Source organism: Balaenoptera acutorostrata, chromosome 3 (genome assembly GCF_949987535.1).
Source record: "Balaenoptera acutorostrata chromosome 3, mBalAcu1.1, whole genome shotgun sequence".
In the NCBI taxonomy this organism is placed as follows: Eukaryota; Metazoa; Chordata; class Mammalia; order Artiodactyla; family Balaenopteridae; genus Balaenoptera; species Balaenoptera acutorostrata.
In genome coordinates this window covers 153,801,968-153,822,470 of record NC_080066.1, presented here as the reverse complement: position 1 = coordinate 153,822,470, position 20,503 = coordinate 153,801,968, and positions in this window count along the sequence as shown.

The following is a 20,503-nucleotide window of genomic DNA, read 5'->3' as shown; positions in this document are numbered from 1 at the left end:
CTCCCCGCGGGGGCGGACCCGGCCCCGCAGCAGCGGCCCTGACTCCATCGCGGCCCCCGGCTCTCCCAGCCGGCGGTGCAGGAGCGCGCGAGGAAGCAGGACGCGGCGGGCGGTTATGTAAGAGCATCCCCAGCGCACAGCCGCCCGGCTTCCACCCCGAGACACAGCTCGGGCCGAGAGCAATGAGAAGGTGGCGGCCGGACAAGTCAAAAGGCCCTGGAAGCAGACGTAGCCTGTGTTGAACCATCTTCCTCAGTCCTTAGCTCTTTTTTCCCAAACCGAGAGAGAGAGAGAGAGAGAGAGAGAGAGAGGATTTCAACACATTTTCATCCTTGGACACTTCAGCACTGAGTGAGGAAATGATCTCGCAAGCCTGTTTCGTTTTTCTGGGCAGAAGGATGGGCAGAGGATCAAGGCGTTTGGGTGCCTCTCCCCCCCCCCCCCCCCCCCCCCCCCCCCCCGCCTACTAGCCCACCTGGCCACCACAGCTGCCCTTAAGCCCTGGGGTGGTTCACTGCAAGAGACCTGCCCTCCTTGGACTGCAGCCTGAGCCCCCCACCCCTTTCCCTTTCCCCGTGGCTTGCACAGTTTGACCCCTGGGCTTTTTATCACACTCCAGCAGGCTTCTCCTTTCCGCTCACGGACGCGCGGGCGGACACCCGTGTGAGCAGCCGCCGCCCTCAGCCCACCCCGAATGGCCTTCTTTCCCTTTACAACTTCCATTGCCAACTGAACTCCTACCTTTCATCTTCCTAAGCGTGGCAGATGGTTAAGGGTGACTCCAGAGGAAATGCGTCCTCCACGGTGCCTTCAGTATGTAAAGGCACAGAGACACTGAGCCCTCAAGCACACATGTGGCACCTGAGACCTTGGCATTCTGGTTTGCATCTCCTTCCTCCAGACCCCCTGGTTGCTCAGCCAACCCCCTGCCTTTCTGCCTCAGCCAAGGAGGAGTGACAGTGTTTATATTCAGTGACCTTCAGCCTCCTTCTCAGAGTGATGTCAGATCATCACCCATAGAAGAAAGGAAGTGAAAGAAAAAGTTCATGCCTTCTTGGAGTGCAGATGCTCAGAGAGAAAGAAACAACCAGCCTTGAGACCGATGGAAGCAAGTGAGCAGAGCCCAGTGAGCAGGTCTCTTCAATTTGAGGACAGTGAGCTCCTATTCTTACTGCCCCAGTGCAGGGAAATCTTTCTGGATCAGAGGACTGGTCTTATAGAGGGAAAGACAGAGCAGGTCCCAATGACATCGACTGACCATTTTCACCTTCACTGTCAGCTCTCTCCCTTGAAGCATTGAAGTTAGCAAGTAAAAAGAAAGTAAGGTCCTGAAAGAAGGTACAGTGGAAAATGAGTAGTAATTTGACAGTCTTGTGGAAGAACATGACTCTCAGCCCCAGAAAGGCCAACTACACCTTTACTACAGCAGAAACATCAAACCTAGGTACTATGAAACCGCCTTACAATGTTTCCCCCGTGAGCCTCAGGATTCGACGTTTATATGGAAGAAAACACTGAATGGGGGCAATGTTCCTTTATGCGTCTTCGTCTGGGACTTTGGAAAAACTACACTGGTCTATGTGTAGGAACCAATAATTAGTGTGCGTGGTTAGAGCAATCCTTCCAGGGCTGCCTTTGGACGTGGTTGGGCCACCGGCAGGCTGACTGGGCCTTTGCTTCACTCACAAATTAAATATACTACAGGGGGGGCACCGAGGGGTAACCTGGAGGTCTTTAGCCCCTTCAATCTCCCTATAATATCCATTAGGTCTCCTCCATTATTTGATATGGATGCTTTTTAATTTTATATAAAATGCTATGTAAACACAGCTTCAAGACCTCCAGCCACATTGCCCCCTACTAGGCCCCTCTCCGTAGTTATTGCCCCTGGAAGTGGCTGGAGGGAGAGACCATAAATTGGCCCATTTATGTTGACATTCGTCTGCTTCTCCCTGCCTTGCTGGTTGGAGCTGATCTACCACTGGCTCTTAGGGATGGACGAGCGACCCAGCCTAAGGCAGTTTAAATTTAGGTTTCCTATTGCTTGCAACTAAAAAAGTCCCAATTAATACATCCAGCCCTGGCCAATGGGCTGCCTCAGAGATTGCCATATGTCCAAGTGAGTCTGATGACACTAGGAATTTTGTGGATCTGCTAGGAAGAGAAGCTGGACCTGAAAATGCCCCAAGCTACCACGTGGAGAGGGTCAACTGAGAGTGAAGCTAATGCAAAGAAGAGTAGAGAAGAGTATAGCCAAGCAACGGAGGGGAAGACAGATCAAGTTCAGATGTTGTTGTCTGCATTCCTGAATCCAGATATGCCTGATATCATCCCTACCTCTAGAGTTTTTAGTTATAGGAAACCATATTATAGTTTATATAATATAATATAATATAATTTCTATATTATAGAAATTATATCTTACCTAAGGCAGTTCGAATTTAGGTTTCCTATTACTTGCAACTAGAAAAGTTCTGATTAATACACTGGGTTTTGTGTCTCTGACTTATTTAGATATTGCCTTTTAAAGCTTAATGGACATTGATGAATCCCAACCTCTTTGCAAACAGGAAAAAGTGAACCAGCAAGGTAAAATAATTAATTCCCCACACCTGTTTCTCCAGTATCAATGGAGGAAGTGGTAGTTCTGGGTAAACAACCAATTGACTAGTCTTTATGCTAGGATTTATGGAAACTATATTTTGTGCCTGTGAGATACACAAACTTTAAGACATGATTCCTCACCTGTCCCCATTTCCCATCTAGTTAGGAAGAATAACTTGAACACTAATAAACAGCTAGACCAAGAGTAACTAAAAGCTACTAAGTGACACCAACTATAAGCACTGTAGGAGTTCAGACAGGATTGTTGCACAATAGAAAAATCATTTGTTAATTGTTCCATTCTCTACTCAAACTGTGTAGACCAAAAATTGCAAACTAGCAGCTGCCAGGCTGAACTTGGCTTTGATGGCCAAATTCTTTTTTTTTTTAACTTGAAGATTACACACAAAAATCTAGATTTCTATTCTCTTGAAAAAAAATCAAAGTCAGGTGACATATAATACTCAGTTTAAGAAACAGACTCACAGACTTAGAGAATGAATTTATGGCTACGGGTGTGGGGGGAAGGGACAGTTAGGGAGTTTGGGATTGACATGCACACACTGCTATATTTAAAATGGATAACCAACAAGGGCCTACTGTATAGCACAGGGAACTCTGCTCAATATTATATAACAACCGAAATGGGAAAAGAATTTGAAAAAGAATAGATACATGTATATGTATAACTGAATCACTTTGCTGTACACCTGAAATGAACACAACATTGTTAATCAACTATACTCCAATATAAAATTAAAAAGTTATTTCCTGAAAAAAAAAATCAAAAGGACTAGAGTCTTCCTCCAGAAAAAAAAAAAAAAAAAAAAAAGTCAGTTTAGGACAGGTTATGCTGCAGTAGCAGACATCCTCCAAAACTCAGTGGCTTAACACGATAAGGGTTTATTTCTCACCCTCACAAGACAACTGTGGATTGAGGTGACTGTTCAAGGCAGCTGTCCTGCAGGTGGTGGCTCAGTATGACACCTCCATAGCAGCAAGTGTATCCCTGGTCAGGATGGCATGGAAAGAGAGAGAGGTAGAGAGGGCCAGGCACCAGCAGTTAAATATTTCCTCCTGGAGTAACAGTTAACACTTTAGCTTACATCTCATTGGCCAAAACAAGTCACATGGTCATTTCCCTTAATTTCAAAGAGGCAGGGAAGTTCAGTCCTCCTATGTACCAGGAGGAGAAGGGAACTACATATTAGTGAACAGTTAATATTTGCCACATCATGCACTCCCTAATGGCAACAATGGGCCGTAGCCCACTTGAAGCTGCCCCCTTGCATGGGACTTAAACACCCCAGTTTGACACAGTTTTCACCCAGCCTGCCAGGGCATTTACATGGTCTGCCTAGCCTCTGGGGGCATTTGATTTTGCAGCTTCTTGTATAAACAAAGCCAATCTCAATATCAGTCTTTCAGTGTCCCTGGTGATCCATGAGGTTATCACAAATTTTTCAAAAACAGGGTTTTTAAAATTTGCTAATTAAAAAAAAAAATGCCACAGAGAATTCTTAGGTGAAGGGCAGGATGGTACCAAAAAATCAAACAAGAAGTTGAGACTAGCTGTTATATAGTCTGCAAATTATGGAGACCTGTTTATGATAGTTTCTTCCTCCTACTCTTCCCTCGCTCAATCAAATATCTACCAGGAGAGACCAGGAGAAATGAGACTTCCACTCTCTCCCTTAGGGTAGGAGGAGAAGATACATGGTAGTAATTTTGTGGGGAGGTCTGTTTTAAAGTTTTTAAAATTTCCCATATATATGTATGTATATATATTCATGACTGAAGTATTTGAGAAGAAAATTTGAGTTGGGAACAGAACTGCTTCTCTTCCAATAACCACCAATGAGACTTTTATAAAACAACATGTCTAAAGGTTTAATAATAAATCAGCACCCTTGGAAATACAGCCATCTCTGGGGAAAGCCCAGCATCTTCTCTTTAATCTCCTAACACAATTCTCTAGTTAAAATGCTGGGCCAGGTGGGGTTAGGAGAGGAGGGGTGTAGTGGAGGTATGTTGTTCTCCTCAGCATTCCTTTCTTTGGAAAACCACTACTCTCCCTCTCCCTGAGGCCCTGGAAGGATGTCAATCCTGGAGCCTTATCATCCACACCCAAGTGTGGGTGTGTGGCCTCAGCTGGCCAATTAAAGTAGACCATTTCCAAAGCTACAGTGATTGGTTCAGGGATGGGCACATGACCCAAACAGAGCCAATCATAGTCTTCCCTGAGATTTGATATGTGAATGTTAAGGAAGAGGGGAGCTTCTTTCCTTTAAACATCAGTGTAAGGATGTAGTTTGTGGCCGTTGGGGGCCATTTTTCTTATCATGTGACAAAAGCCTGACTGAGAATGGGATCAACACACAGAGGAAAAGAGGGCCAAGACACGTAAAGACAGAAAAACCATGACATCATCATTTGAGTTCCTGAACCTAACAATGCCATGAGAACATGCTGAATTGGTCTTTGGACTTCATGGTGATGGAGTCAATACATCCACTTTCTCTTTCTTACTAAGGTAGTTTGAGGGTTTTCTGCCTCTTACCACCAAAGAAGGCTGAAAAAATCATGAATAAAATGGCCCAAAGTCAAACTTATAAAAGGCTGCTGAACTGACACTGTAGAATTTTATCTGCTTATTATTCTTGCCCCATCCATCAAATGCCACTCAACCATCTGAGACTGAATACAGAACTACACTGAGCTGCTTTCTTACAGTTCAGGGTTTGGTTAGTCATTTAAATAATTTAGTCAGACAACCTTGTTTGAATGTTTGCTATGTGCCACCCTATTTGAGGGGGCAAAGCAAAAAGGAGATATCATCCGTGCCCATAAAGATGACAGAGTAGAGGGCCAGGAAGACGGATGATATTCATTAAAATGGGGAAATGAGGACTTGAGTGATCTAGGGAGATGCTGACTCATTCTGCTCCCAGAATATTATGTTTCAAAACATGTCTTGAAAACACCTGGGAGAAGATGAAATGTCCATGTGGGGATGTCATTGTGTTAAGTCATCCATATATATAGGTGCTCCCTGAAGTTGACACCAGGATTGTAGGTAGAATCACCAAACTCCTTTAGATTAAAGATGATCTTTAGAAATATTAAATTTCAAATAGTAGGTGATTAACAAATTTTGAATTAACGAATGAGGAAACAGAAGCTGGCCTAGGACTCAGTCTTAGGAGATGCTGATAATTAACAAACTGGGGATATAAGAGGAGGCAAAGAATTTAGCAGACAAAGAGTACCCCAGAAGATAGCAGAAAGGAAGGCACAGACAGAAGCACAGAACCTCAGGGTCCCTCAGATCCCCTCTCCCTTAACACAGGAGTGGGCTTCCCCACTGCCATGGAAGCCAAAATGGGTTGTTGTATGGTCAAATGTAACATAGAGAAAATCTGAGATGAGTCCACTGTATCTGTTCAGATCTAGAAAGTACATTATAAACATAGGGATATATATTCAAGAGGTCTCAAGTCATTCTTAAAAGAGGGAGTTTAATCTGAGAATGTAGACATTACGCTATGAAGATGTTTCCACTTAGCACCCACAGAATTCTGCTTCTAGAGGGATTGAGGACCCTTCTCCACTCTTTCCTTTCTTCTTAATCCCTGTTCCCCCAAACCTAGAAGGTGTTACTATGGTATAGGTCGGATTCCCAGATAAAATGTTTGGACCTCAGTTTCCCCAGCTGCTAAATGGGGAAAATAATGGTGCCTACATTAGAGTGTTGATATGAGGATTAAATGTGATACTTATAAAGCACCCTATCAACACCTGCCACATGCTAAGAGTTCAATAAATTTGGCTGTATTCATCATCATCATCATCACCACAATCATCACCATCAAGTTTTAGCCAACCGAAGCCCTACTGTTAGGTAGCCTTCTTAGATCTGTCAAACCCAGAGTGATTTCTCCCTCTTCCAACCTTAAGTAGCACATCCCTGCCCATCTAACAGTAATCATATGCTATGTTAAAATGTTCTCTTTATTTCATACATGCAGTGTCATTCCAATGTGCTTGAGTTTACCTTAGATATAGAGACAACATCTTACATTTTTAAAACTCCTATAGCACCTACCGTATACTGGCTTTATAGTTGGCATTTAATGGACACTTAAATAAGTGATGGGCAGGGACCAGAAAATCATTTCTTTTGTATCCCCAATAATGTCAAAAGCAGTGTGCGCTCCTGGCTCTTAAAGAATATTCATCAAACAGATGCTGAGCAGAATGTAATGATCAGTCACTCCTTGTACAGCGCACACTTGCAGAATATTGAAGTGAGGAAGGGGCGCCATATTTTATAGATGAGGAAATTGAGGCCCACACTGATGACACAGATCTAGCTGAACAAAAGTTATGATGGGAATAATTCTCAGGACTCTTTTTACGCTCTGTGTTTTAAAACAACCACCAATAAAAAGTTATTTCAGCAAATGTTTATTGAAGGGAAAAAAAAGTCCCCTAGGTTTTCTGCGGGAGGTGGCATTTCCTCTTACACTCAACAATTTTGGTGGTGTGCTAGAGAGAGGTGTGGGAAGGAGCCAAGGGGGCCCTATGACTGGGCTGTTGTGTGAGCCCCAGTGTCGGGGGCAGGGGTGGTTATTTTCACTTCTAGGAAAGCTCTTCCAGCTCCAGGCAATCCAGGCCAGGTTTTGACACCTGCTTTCCTAAGCACACCGCCCTAAGTTGGCCCAAGGGTGCCTTCCAAAGAGCTCCCAGCTTTGTACCTGTCTCTAGGCCAGGCTAACAGAAACTCATCCCAAGAAGCGGAAAAGTTCCCTACACTCGGAACCTGGGGGGATCTGCTGTCCTTGGGCAATGAAGATAAAACGTTTACAATTAGAACTCACCGCTGTTACAGGGAGACATCTAGGGGCTGGCCTCAGGACGAGGCTCGGAGGGGGGCTGTGCGTCCTGCAGAAGGAGGCCTCTGGACAAGGCATCTTTGGTAGCCCTGGCCAGGCTCACAGGCTCCCTTTCAGGTTTTATGCCCACATTTCCCTACCCTTGCCTCCTGCCGGTGTTTCTGTATCTCTTAAATACACCTCCCTAATCCTCTCCTTCCTCTCTTTTAAAGCCTGCCTTTCCTTTCAAATACTTCCTCAAATGCCAGCTTGTTATTTTTGTGCCCTCCCCTTCAAGAACCTTCCCAAGAGCTCTGACTGAAAGTATACTTTAGATCACAGGGCCGGATTTTCATTCATTTCTTCATTCATTCATTCATTCACTCAACAAATATTTGATTGTATGTGCAGGGCTGTGGCAATACAATCCTGAACGAGGCTGGCCCAATTCTTTGGTGAGAGAATAATTAGCTAATTAACTAAATAATTAACAACTGTGCAAAGGAGAATTAGGGAGTGTTACGAGATAGGTAGAGAAACCATCAGAATCAACCTTTCTCTACTTGTCAGGGACTCTTATCCAAATCAGCTTGGTGCCCCAGGCCTCGTCCTCTCAAGCACAGGAGGAGGTGTCCTACAAAAACTTGTTCCCTCTTCCCATAGTCAAAGTTTCAGTGCTCCAGGGGGTCTCCTGAGACTCCATTGCCCAGCCCTAACTCTCCCAGACTTCTTCATTATCTTGGGGTCTCAGGTTGTCATCCATGGCCATCCATATACAAGGTGTTCATCTAGTTACCTGGTCTAAGGTTAATGCATCGTGCAGGGCAGTAGAGCATAGTGGCAAAGAGCATGGACTCTGGAACCAGACTGTCCCCGTCTCTGACACATACTAACTGTGTGGCCTTGGGCAAGTTAATTAACGGCTCTGTGCTCAATTTCATCGTCTTTAAAATGGGGTGTGGGTGTGTGTGGGGGTGTGTGTAATACCCAACCCATAGGGGTATTATAAAGATTTAAATATGTAAATATACAAAGAGGTACTGCCCATAAAGCACTTGGAACAGTGCTTAGCACAAGTAAGGGCTGAGCAAGGGAGCTCTTGGATGCTATAGTTTGAATCTTCCCCAACAAAGGTGTCCAGCCTTGTTCTGAACCCAGCCCAGGTCAGAGGCTCAGGCCGCTGCTTGCCTGGGAGGAGAGGCTGGACCTTTTTTAAAGAGATGAGATACTGACAGCAATGAAGACTGCCTGGAAGCTAGACAGCCAAGGGCAGTGAAGCCAGATGGATGTGGGGCATGTTGATCTCAACTCCCTAAGACCGGGAGCCACTCCCACTGCCTGTTCATCGAGCAATGAGAAGGGAGCCCAGAGACCTTGTTTTGAGCGGGCTCACCTACCTCCAGCTTCTTATGTGGCCCCGAACAAAGATAATTTCTATGCTTTGTTTCCATTTTTCAAAGGCAGAGGATAATATTCATAGAATCATAGAGTTTGAACTAAACTTGACCTTAGAGAGTCCATATTACAACCCTTTTATCTTCTATCTAAGGAAAAGGACACCCAGAAATATCATGTGACATAGGTGGCAGGGGCTCGATTCAAATCCCAGCTCCAGGATTTATGCTTTTCTCTGAGGTTCATTATACTCTGAGGTAAAGTGAAGGTAGGACTTCCTGCTGAATAGGGTCACCGTGAGAACTAAGCAAGACCACATATGATGCACTTAACCCAGAGCCTGGGTATGGTTGGGTAGGTACACATAAAGGTATTTCCCAGTGTCATGTGACTGGTTGGTAATTCCTTCCTTACCTTGTCCACTGGGTTGACAGAAGAATAAAGGAAGCAACACAAGACTCACTCTGAAAATAGAAATGCCATGTACTCATTCTGTGCTGTTAATGTTACCCATCCAGTTAAGATTTACTAAACCCATTTGGGAAGCTGGCCAAGGTACTAGAAACTAAGGAGTTAATGTCCATGTGTAAAAACTTCGTTTCTGGTTCTTGGTTTCTCACTTGGGACTTGGTCTCTCAAAGAAGAAAGGGCTTTTCCAAGCCACAGTGCTTAGTAATCATGGTCTCACAGAGAAAACTCGCTTAAGGAGTCATTATTGCCCGTCACCCCTCCCCCACGCTGTTCCTGAAGCATTGGAGTAAAGCGCATGTGTGGTCGGGGGCTTGGCTGCCAGCCTCCTCTGAGAGCAACTGGGGGGCCTGAGTCCACAAATGCTCCCACTGGGCCAGCCACTCAGGCTCATCCGACAGGGGACAGCTGCACCCTCTCCCTGGGGTAGGCTCCCTGCCTTGGGCCAGTGCGGAACTGCAGCCAAGCGCCATCAAACCGCAGACCCAGTCTCGGTGTCATCAGAGATGAGCCAAGGCCCACAGGCCAAGTCAAAGGAAGTTAGCCGGGTGCTCTTTAAAAGAGATCATGATCAGTAAAATAGGAATCAAAATAAAACCGTGGAAAGACAAAGCTCTGCCCATCAGCGGAAGAAGATAGTTTCTTCCGCACTCAATTTTTAAGGTCAGAAAAACCCCTTCCTTAGACATCCCCTCGCAACTCATTGGCCAGATTTAGTCACATGCTCACCACTAGACCAATCCCTGGCCAGGGTGCTGGGTTGATGGTGACTGGCCTCATCGCCTGGAGGCGGTGTGGATACCAGAACTAAATAAATTGAAGCTTTGCCAGCCGGGAAGGAAGAGGTGGGGTGTTAGATGCGCAACTCCAGCCACCAGTTACAGCCAGCGAAGGGAGGAAGTGTTAAAACTTAAGGGATCGAGCGTGGCTTTGAAGCCAAAGAGCTGGGTCCAAATTGTGCCTATTACCAACTGAAAAACCTTGGGCTCCCACCTTGGTCTCTGAGAGCCTCAGATTCCTTTACCAAGACTGTTGTGAGGGTTAAACGAGGTAATTTAACGTTCATGCAAGCCCTTGGCAGACTTAAACATCCCCTGAGATAGGGTGTCCTCTATCACAGTTATCATTATCAATGAAATGGTGACGCAAACGTATCTTCTATGGAAGGGAAAGTGTCTGGAGTTGCCTGTTAGGGGCACTCACTTCTTGGTCTCTACAGGTGGTGGCCAAGTGACCCTTTTTGGCCAAGGTCAACTATAGTACCTGTTCTTTTTTTTTTTTTTTTTTTTTTAACTTTTTGGGTTTATTTATTTATTTATGGCTGTGTTGGGTCTTTGTTTCTGTGCAAGGGCTTTCTCTAATTGCGGCAAGTGGGGACCACTCTTCATTGCGGTGCACGGGCCTCTCATTATCGCGGCCTCTCTTGTTGCGGAGCGCAGGCTCCAGACGCGCAGGCTCAGTAACTGTGGCTCACGGGCCTAGTTACCCGGCAGCATGTGGGATCTTCCCAGACCAGGGCTCGAACCCGTGTCCCTTGCATTGGCAGGCAGATTCTCAACCACTGCGCCACCAGGGAAGCCCTAGTACCTGTTCTTAAGTACATTAATACCTGGCTCATTCCTTATCTGAAAGCAATATATATCATTTAAGGTTCTTAGGCCCTTTTAAAAAAAAAAAATCCTAAATTGCAATGCAAACTAATTGTGTTGAAATGCATATGTGTAAATTCCAAATACAATTATGCCATTAGAACTATTGGGGAGAATGTCCAATAAACATTAAATGCATTATAAGTATGCGACAAAATGTCAAAGTTTGTCAGTGGTTCTAAACTAATCTCTCAAATGTCATGGTGCTCACGGGAGCACCACAGCAAACGCTGTGGTCAAAGATAAGATCACCTCAAACTTGAACACGAATCTTTGTTAATCGTTGAGGTTTCTTCCCCAGAGTGACATCAGAAACAGAAGAGTGTTTGGTTGGTGAAGGAAAAAATGGGGACAGGGGGAATCTGCCAGGTCCCTCAGGCAAATGAAATGTAGGTACATTGCTGTTTTCCCTGCCTGATCCATTGGCATGGTCCCATTAAGAGGCATCTTCTCTGGGCCTCAGAGCATGCGTGGGCTTGAAAGCTCTAGCTCTGAAAAAGATCTTCTACCCCAATGTACAGGAGAGAAGTTCCATTCTGCCAGGCATTTGATTGTGTCTCCTGAGTGCAAGGGATTGCTATGGCCAAATGGTAGCAACAGCTGATCGAATGGAATCAGCTCTTAAAGAGGTTCACATTTTTAATAGTAGCTAGTACTGATTGAGTACTTACTATATGCCAACCACTGTGCTAAATGCTTTAGATTTATTAATTCCTTTAATCCTCACAGAAGACCATGAAGCAGGCATATTATTATACCCATGTTACAGATGAGGAAATGAAGGCACAGAATGTTTAGCTCATTTGCTGTAGATCACAGCTAGTGAGGGGGCAGAGCTGGGACTCACACGCAGACAGTCTGGCTCAAAAGTACATGCTCTTAACCATACACAATATGGTGTTTTATTTGTTTTTGTTTTTTAATAGACTTTATTTTCTAGAGCATCTTTAGTTTCACAGCAAAATTGAGCAGAAGATATAGAGATTTCCCATATACTTCCTGTGCCCCACACAAGCACAGCCTCCTCCGCTATCAACATCCCCACCAGAGTGGTACATTACAATTGATGAACCCTCACTGACACATGACTACTACCCAAAGTCCATCATTTACACTAGGGGTCACTCTTAATGTTGTACATTCTATGGATCTGGACAAATGTATAATGGCATATATCCATTATTATAGTACCATACAGAGTAGTTTCGCTGCCCTAAAAAGTCTCTGTGCTCCACCTGTTCATTCCTGCCTCCCACTAACCATCAGAAACCACTGATCTGTTTACTGCATCCATAATTTTGCCTTTTCTAGAATGTCATATAGTTGGAATTACACTGTATGTAGCCTTTTCAGACTGCCTTCTTTCGCTTGGTAATATGCATTTAAGTTTCCTTTATGTCATATCATGACTTGATAGCTCATTTCTTTTGAATGCTGAATAATATTCCGCTGTCTGGATATACCACAGTTTATCCACTTACCTACTGAAGGACTCTTGGTTGCTTCCTAATTTTGGCAATTATGAATAAAGCTGCTATAAACATTCCCTTGCAGGCTTTTATGCAGACGTGTTTTCAACTTATTTGGGTAAATACCAAGGAGCACAATTGCCGGATCGTATGGTAAAAGTATGTTTACCTTTGTAAGAAATCGCCAAAATTTCTTCCAAAGTAACTGTACCATTTTGATTCCCACCAGCAATGAATGAGCATTTCTGTTGCTCTGCGTCCTCACCAGCATTTGGTGTTGTCAGTGTTTTGGATTTTGCCCATTCTAAGAGGTGTGTAGTGGTATCTCGTTATTTTAATTGTTGTATATCTTCTTCGGTGAAGTGTCTGTTAGAGCTTTTGCCTATTTTTTAATTAGGTTGTTTGTTTTCTTATTGTTGAGTTTTACAATACAGCATTTTTAAGGATAAAATTATGCATTCATAGAATGTCAGGGATGGAAAGACCTCAGTAATCACCCTGTCCATCCCCCTCACTTTACAGATGTGAAAAATAAGACCCAGAGACACTCAGATGGGGCAAAGCTGGAACCAGAGCCCAAGAGTTCAGTGCCCCTTCAACACAGTGCGTGTCATCAGGCAATTTCCTCTGTGAGCAGGTAGCTCCCTAAGGACAGGAATCACACCTGGCCATCTGTCTGTCTTTCCCTCACACCTCAACTGGCGCACATTCAGTGAATGACTGTGGGGGAGAGGAAGAAATGACTTTCCTCTGGCGTCTATGCACCCTTTCCAAAGGGCAGGCCCCTCTGCCCTCTGCTCTAATCTGTGAAACAGGGAGCGAAGAGAATTAACGTTTTAGATATTCCATGGTGCAACAGGGCGGGGGCAGAAGCCAGGTCAGAGTATAATTCTTAACCTTGGCTTTGCCTCAGCATCACCTACAGGGCGTGTTAAAAACTGGATGCCTAAGCCTCATCCCCAGACATTCCATACGTGGTTTTAGTGTTTACTGTATACCAGGTCCTGTGCTAAACCCTTCACATGCAGCATCCTATTTAATCCTTCCTTATGCAATCCTACGATGTGGGCAGTATTATCCTCTTCCATCTGCAGCTGAAGAAACTATGGTTCAGAAAGGTTAGGAAACTCACCCAGGGTCACACAGCTAGTATGTGCTGGAGCCGCCATGCAAATAAAAACCACCTAATTGCTGTCAGAGCTGTTGGCCAACCTGTGTCCTGCACGTGTGGGTGCATGCACACAGGCACTGGGGTCTTTATAGTCGACCCTGTGCAAACCCTATGTTTTGACCCCCTGGAAGCTGAAAGGCAGGGACACGGGATCTCCAGAAGGCTGCTAAGAGAAAGCTCTTCACAGGGGTGTGGCGGTGAGGCAGCCCATGTAAAGGCCCTGAGAGCTATATGCGAGGCCCCAAATCAGAGCCCGTCAGCTGCACCAAAAACCAGAGATCACGGACGCCCACACACTTGTTCTCATTTGCACACCATTCAGACAGAGCCCTCACTCTTTTATTTTTCTGATACTTGAGGGAATTTTTTTATTGAACTATAGCATACAAACAAAAAAGCACACAGATCTCAAGTGTACAGCTCAACGAATGTTCACGAAGTGGACACGTCGGGTAACCTGCGGCACTTACTTTAGGTAACATCTTTAGGCATCTCCAGTTGTCTTAAGGGGGTTCAATGAAGACTTCAAAGCAAACATTTTAAAGTTGAATCTCATATCACAGATAAATGCCCTTTTACAAAAGGGATATTCACAATAATAAAACGGGTGGCAGCAGTGGCTGCGGGGACAGTGGCGCCGTCCTGGGGCTCTGGTGTGGGGTGGACGGGGGGCGCCGGCCTCACTCTGGGGCAGGCACTCTGCAGTGAGGCAGTAGATGTAACCCCCGGTAAGGTGCAAGGCTCATTTGGGTTTTCCTCTTCCTCTAGCTGCACGCACGTTGCATGAACTTCTCATGTCTTTTCCCTTCCCTCTACCAGAAGGAAAATGTGGGTAGTTTTTCCCTTCCTTTTGCATCTTTTGAGTGATGCCAATGAAGAAAAAACCCACAGAGCTCCCAGATTTGATATTCTAGGAGGGCTTTTTGCAGGAAGATAAAGATAAAATTTAAAACATTTTAAAATAATAAAACAAACAACCAAAAGCAACAGAGCGCTGCAAGTCTAAAAAGCTTGGAAATCACTGCGTTGCTATTTTAAACAAAATGTGAACTTTTTATTTAGGAGGCAGGTTGATACTTCTTCCAGATCATTAAATACTGGGAGGGGTCCTTTTACACTTAGACACGTTGGTTTCCAGTGGCAGTGACAGGGAGAAACCTCTATCCTGGGCTGCATTTATATTCCTTGCAGCTAGATTTATGCAACTCACCGTAGACAGTGCTCTCAGGACTGAGACTGAGAGGCAGTGTGCTAGCGGTTCTAGCACCGGCTTCACAATCAGACAAACTGGGCTCCCATCCGGGCTCTATTACAGCCTGACTCCGTGACCCCAGGCAAGCCTCTAACTCTCCTGGAACATCCGTGCCCGCACGTGTGAAATGAGTCCTCGTCTGCACCTTCTGTGACCGCAGTGAGGGTAAATGAGGCGTGTAAAGTGCGACCACCATGTCTGGCATGTTGATGAACTCTTCCTCAGTCCTCATTAGGATAACCTGCCTCCTATTTTCTGAAAATACGCAGGAAAAGAAAGCAGTGGATCCAATACCAAAGCAGCGAGGGGAGGGAGACAGTGAAGGGGAGTCCAGGGGACGTTCTGAGTTCAGGGGACATTTGTCATCTGCCTTCAGGCCCTGACCCAGAATGCCGAGGGGTAGGTTTATCCCTGCAGGTCAGCAAAGAGACTTTCCATGCTGAGCCAGAAATAAAAATATTGATTCTCGAGGTTCAGTCCTGGAAGCCTGAGGTGTCAAAGCAGAAATGCAATGGTCCCTTCATCTGGAGGGGCTCTCAGCCCAGCCTGAATCAGCACCGTCAGCCAGGAAGGCTTGCCTTCAGAAACACCCAGACCAACATGAGATTGGTTCAAGGAAAGGTTGCCATGACAACCCAGGGGCCAGGGGGGCTAGTAGCATTTGAAGCCCTCCCCACATGCATGTGCACACACCACATGCTCATACCCACCTTGCAGGGACCCCGGCTCTCTGAGCCACAGACTTTGGGTCCCGTAGTCAGGAGAGAGTGTGTGGCCCTTCAGCTCCACCTCTCAACGCAGCAGTCCGAGCTCAGGGCTTCTGGAAGCCACAGTAGAATATGAGAAGGAGGTGAAGGCATTCAGCATAATTGGCCTCCCTAAGTAGCTCACTGGAAATGATCAGCCTTGGGGCCTCTGGGACTCAGGTAGGAAGCTAACCTTAGGCTCATCAAGGCCCCAGGGGAAAGGGGCCCTGAGCCAATTAGACACTTTCATTCTCCTCCCCGTCCCCAGGCCCTCCCTTAGTTGGTCTCCCACAGGACCTGTGCGTGAAACTCTCCCTACTCCAGTGCTGTAAAATAAAGGTTTAGGGGACTTTACTTCCCAGGGGCTTCTGCATTTTAATGGAGACTCTTGAAAATCAAAATGCTTTCAGCCTCAAGGAATAAATCTCTTAAGAGGAATCTTCAGGCTCCCTGGGAATGGTGGTGGGGAGTAGGAAGCAGGAAGGAGATGGCTGAGGGACCAGGTGAGAAACACCCTTACCAAGAAGATTACAGTCAGTTGTTTTTTGTTTTTGTTTTTGTTTTAATTCATTTATTTATTTTTGGCTGCGTTGGGTCTTTGTTGCTGTGCGCGGGCTTTCTCTAGTTGCGGCGAGCGGGGGCTACTCTTCATTGCGGTGCGCAGGCTTCTCATTGCGGTGCCTTCTCTTGTTGCAGAGCACAGGCTCTAGGTGCCCGAGCTTCAGTAGTTGTCTCACCGCGGGCTCAGTAGTTGTGGCTCGCGGGCTCCAGAGCACAGGCTCAGTAGCTGTGGCACACTGGCTTAGTTGCTACGTGGTATATGGGATCTTCCTAGACCAAGGCTCGAACCCGTGTCCCCTGCATTGGCAGGTGGATTCTTAACCACTGCGCCACCAGGGAAGTCTTACAGTTAGGTTTTATTGTCCAACAGGTTTGGATTTGAGTCCTCCCTGTATGACCTTGGGTAGGAGTCTCAGTTCCCATGTCTGTAAAATGGGGTCATAATGCTTAAGTCATATGGCTGTTAGCACAGAGCCTGGCACAATGTCTCAAGTCCCGAAGTAGGACCAGACAAGGAGACTGTTGTGCAGCCCAGCCAAAGTCCAGGATCGGTTCTGACAGTGTGGGCCTGGGCTGGGGTGTTTATTAGTAGCACTATGTCCAGCTACCAGGGCTAGACAGTGGGGGAGAAGAGGGGCCTGAAAGAAGGAGCAAGTTAAATAGCCAACACTTCAATGCAATTATGTTTGTAAGTTTGTTTGTTTTTCTCAGGAGTAGATACTGACAAAGCATGAAATTAGGAGGCCCTTAGAGTAGGGAAGAGAGAGAGGAGGTGCTTCGGGGGACAGAGAAAGGGAAGCAGTGAGGACCACCTGCCCAGGCACTGGGGACCTCCAAGACACAAGCCCTGCTGAGAAAAATGCTTGAGCTGAAGTCAAAGGACTTGTTTCTCTGCAGGAAGTTTCTGGCAGTGGCAGTGGCCATTTTAAAATTAGTGATGTATGACCATCTCTATGATAAATGGATTGGCATTTATAAAGCTAGTGTAGCTACTAGACACAAAGGATGTTGAGCTAGAAGAATCCTAGTCGACTGGGGGGAGGTCTGGATTTGAGACAAGCCCCCGGGTGCTCCCACTCCCATAACACTTGGCTGACTTTGCTAAGGCTACCACTCTCCCCTTCAGGGCAGCAGTGGGATGGAGCAGAGAGACCCTGGCCCTACCCCAGCTCTACCACTGCCAACCGAGGCGATTCATGTAGGTCTTGGGCCTTTGTTGCCTCATCTGTGTAATGACAGGATACTTCTACTTGGATGAACTGTGAGGTTAAATGTCATATATATGAAGCAACTAGTGTAATAACCAGGGACAGATCGGCACTCAACAAATGTTAACTTCCTTCTCTGACAAGCTAAAGAGTACACTCTCCCTACTGTTTTCTCCTTCTCCCTACATCCCTGGTGGCAGCCATCAAGACACATTTTATCAGGCATGCTATCAGCTGCAAATAACAGAAAATCCATCTAACAATGGGCTAAATAGGCATTCATTTTCCTCAAATAAGGAGAAATCTAGAGACAAGTAGCCACTGTTCTGGTTCTGTGGCTCAGCAACTTCCAGAGTATTGTCTCTTTGATTCTATTGGCCTTTCCTTCATGGTTAAAACATGGCTACTGCAGCTCCAAGCATCACAGCTCAGTTCCAGGCAGGAAGAAGGAGACAGCACCAGCTGTGAGTTCCTTTTATAAACAAGGAAAAAATTTCCCAGAAATCCCCAGCAGGTATCTTATTGGCATGACTGTGTCCCATGGTCACTTCTATGTACTAGGGAGGCTGGAAAAGCAAACCAGCCTCTATAGAGAGTAGAGGCAGGCAAGGAAGAAAGGAAGAAATGAAGAAATGGCAGTTGAGGAAGCCAACCCACAGTGTGGGCCACAGCTGTACATCAGGTTAAATACAATGTTTCCATTTATTCATTCAACAAGTGAATACTGAGCACCTACTATGCCCCGAGCTGGGTGCTGGAGAGCACTGGTGAGTCATATCAGGCTTGGTGCTGTGGGCAATGAGCCCTTGACACGTCTATGTGCAGGGGGTTGTGGGAGCAGCATCAGGTTTGTGGGGGGAGGGGGTAAAGAAGACTTCCGGGATGGGTGCTGACAATGAGTGGGAGTGAAGCAGGTATTTGGAGTGGAGGGAGGCAGGCCGGCTGCCCATGCAGTGTTCCAGGCAGAGGGAACAGCATGTGCAAAGTCCTAGCAGCAAGACAGATCATCGCTGGCATTCAGGGAACTGAAAGAAGTTCCCCGAGGCCACCAAAGTTTATTCAAACAAGAAGGATCAAAAGCAGGCCGCACAAATGTGAGTGAGTAAATTTGACTCGCAAGACCATTAAAGCGTGGTCTGCCAGTCGCTTTTCCCCTGGGGGAGAGAAAGCCCTGGCAGCTTCGTTAAACACAGAGGCTGCAGGAGAAGCAGAAAGCCTGGGGAGCTGCTGTGGACAAATGTGGCTACCTTGCTGGCAAGACCATTTATTTATAGAGACCCCAGACCTGGCCGGCTGGGTCCTGCCGTCAGGGTGGGCTCTCTGCCTTCCACTGAATCGTTTACAGAAGGCCTTCGCACCTGCTGTGATTCCTGCCTGGAATTCTCTTCCCCGAGTCTGCGTGCTCCTCACTCACCCACTTCAGATTTCACTTCTGACCACATTTCCTCAGGGAGGCCTCTTCTGACTGACCCCCTCCCTGAAATACATCGACTCATGACAGTGCATGTGCGAGGGGCCTCCACCGTGTAACTATTACAAAGTGATTGTGATTTTACATCTATTCGTGTGGATTTTTTTTTTTAATTATAGACCACCTCTCCCAGTGGACTGTAAGCTCTGTGAGGGCAGTGACCATAGCTAGTTTTGCCAGAAGCTATTTCCCCAATACGTAGCATTGTGCCTGGCACATAATAGGAGCTCAGTAAATATTAAGAGCTAGACCATATCAAACTGACAATATTCAACCATTTTTGAATGACAATTTCATACAATTCATCCTAATATTAATTCATCCTAATATTAATATTAACCAATATTCAACCATTTTTGAATGACAATTTCATACAATTCATCCTAATATTAATGGAATGAATGAATGAATTTGACTTGTTCTGAACACTATTTACTGCAACATGGAATTCAGTACAAGGAGTGTCCATGTTGGGACTGTTCAAAGAGCAGTTTTTCCTAAAATTATAAAGAGCTGAGTATCTGGTCCCTGGTCATGGTCTTGACCTGAGCAGTGCTTCTCATACTTCAGTGTGCATTTGGAGCCCCTGAGGATCTCGTTCACATGCAGATTCTGATTCTCTAGGTCTGGGGTGGGGCCTGAGATTCTGCATTTGTAACAGGCTCCCAGGTGATGCCATGGGGAAGCAGCCAGAGGGAAGGAGGCCAAAATGCAGCCTTAGAGCAGGCTGGTGAAGGGCTTCTGTGCCACTAAAGAGCTCCCACTAAGGCTGCCCTCTCTTTTCTTTCTCAGCCAATACGAAATCAGAAAGTCATTTGAAAAGAGATGGGACTCCAGGTCATTACTGAAGTATCTCGTTGTATGGAAAAGAAGCTGATGTGTTGTCACGCATAAATGAACTTTCCAGATCACTGAAACGTAGCCGTCCAAGGGCCCCAAACTGTTTTTCTTTTAATAGTTCTTGGTGGAAATGTTTCTAATGTTATTAAATGCTATCTTGCCTTCTTCAACAGAGTAAATCAGACAGAATCTGACTCTTGGGGGTTTTTTTACTTCTTTTTAAAAAAAGTTGGTGAAATATATCACATATGTATAAAACACACATGTACAGTTTAAAAAATATAAATCAAGTGAATACCGGTAGACCCACCACGATAAGAAAAAGAATACAGTAAGTCCCCTACATATGAAACGCTGACTTTAAAAAATGTACAACATGAGAGTTGGGAGTTAAGTTTTATTTGGAGCAAAATGAGGACTGCAGCCCGGGAGACAGCGTTTCAGATAACTCTGAGAAACTGCTCCAAGGAGGCGGGGGGTGGGGGGGGAGAGGGGGGGGGGCAGGGGGGATGAGGGGCGGGGGGGATGGGGGGATATGGGGGATGGGGGATGGGGGTGGAGGGGGTGGAAGAGTCAGGATATATAAGAGTTTTGCAACCAAGGGAAGGTAGTTGGGACGTCAAAAGATTATTGTTAATTAAAGAAAACCAGATATCTCAAGTTAAGGAATTTAGCACTTTTCTATGCATGGGAAGATGCAAGAGTCTGGGCTCACTAAAATCATTCCTTTGATATGCACCTCAGCTATCTGGGGCCAGTATCCTGTGTTTTCACATCCTGTTTCCTCAGGGCTCT